The following is a 1,363-nucleotide window of genomic DNA, read 5'->3' as shown; positions in this document are numbered from 1 at the left end:
TCCAGCGAAATTGCGGTAAAATTTCAGCCACAACCACGTCTCATGACCGTCAGATACGTAAAGGAATCAATACGACAATCCAGCAAAAGCCTCGTGCCCCCTAAGAATACGGAGCGACCCAAGGACAACCGCCTTCTGCATTTTTCCCGCAAGTGTTTCAGCATATTGTTGACACGCAGGGTTGCTTTTTAGGCCATTAGCAAGTGAAAGCTTGGCACCTCCAAGAGCGCCGATGATAAGGACGATCAGTTTAACAGAATATTCTGGGTACAATCGTTGCATCTCCCTTATAAGGTCTCGATACCTCTCTTTCTTTTCATTCTCCTTGGTTCTGATGTTTTTGTCAGCAATTGCCGAAAATTCGATAACGAACATGGTTCGCTTCTCGAAGTTAAGAAGAACCATGTCAGGCCTCGAGCGAGCAACAGAAACAATTGTCGAGAATATAAAGTTCTAGTATATGCGGCACTTCCCATTCTCGACTATTGACTCAATTTCCCTAGGAGCATTTACAGGAGCGATATTAAGGTTAATGCCGTGGGAGTGACAGAGATGGTAATAAAGCACTCTTAGTGCCGCATTGTGCCTTTGAATGTAGGTCGTTCCCGCGTGTGTTGGACAACTAGATAGTATGCGAGCTAAATGCTCGGGGTTTGCATGGCACGCCCTGCAGCTATCATCGGGAATGTCTTGGCTCAAAATGTGGGGACGGTATGTTAAGCTGGAAATGACACCGTCTTGGCATGCAAAAATGAAACCTTCTGTACCAGACTTCAGTCCGGGCGATTTAAGGAAAGCAAACGTTAGCTCACAAGACATTGACTGATCCTTCACATTTCTGTGGAAGATACCGTGTATCCTCTTATCTAGGAGCTGTTCACGAAAGTTTTTCTCTTGTGCTTTCTTAATCCGGGCTTTCAGGAGTGAGTACTCGAGATGGATTAGATTTGATGCATTTTGCTCACCCCTAATACTGAAGTCAAGTCCGAGTGTTTCAGCAGCCTCCTCTGCTGCTTTGTACAGAAAAGTTCCTTTGCCCACTTCTTCGTGATTCCTGACCATTTTAAGAAGAGGGTGTCTTCCATTTGAAACTCTACGTGCTGTACCCAGAATAATCCTACTGTGAAGACATTCAAGACTCAATATTCCGCGACCCCCTTGACACCGTGACATGTACAGTCGCGGAACGGAAGACTTAAGATGTATGCTTTTGTTCATGTGCATAACTTTTCTTGTCCCGATATCAAGAGATTTAAGCTCGTTTTTCGTCCATGGAACTACTCCAAATGAATAGAGTAGTACCGGGACGGCAAGCATGTTCGTTGCAGATACTTTGTTCCTCGTCGACAGTTCGGAAGACCAA

This window comes from Belonocnema kinseyi, chromosome 5 (genome assembly GCF_010883055.1).
Source record: "Belonocnema kinseyi isolate 2016_QV_RU_SX_M_011 chromosome 5, B_treatae_v1, whole genome shotgun sequence".
Classification (NCBI taxonomy): domain Eukaryota; kingdom Metazoa; phylum Arthropoda; class Insecta; order Hymenoptera; family Cynipidae; genus Belonocnema; species Belonocnema kinseyi.
The sequence above is the reverse complement of the archived record's forward strand: the minus strand, read 5'-3'. Positions refer to the sequence as shown.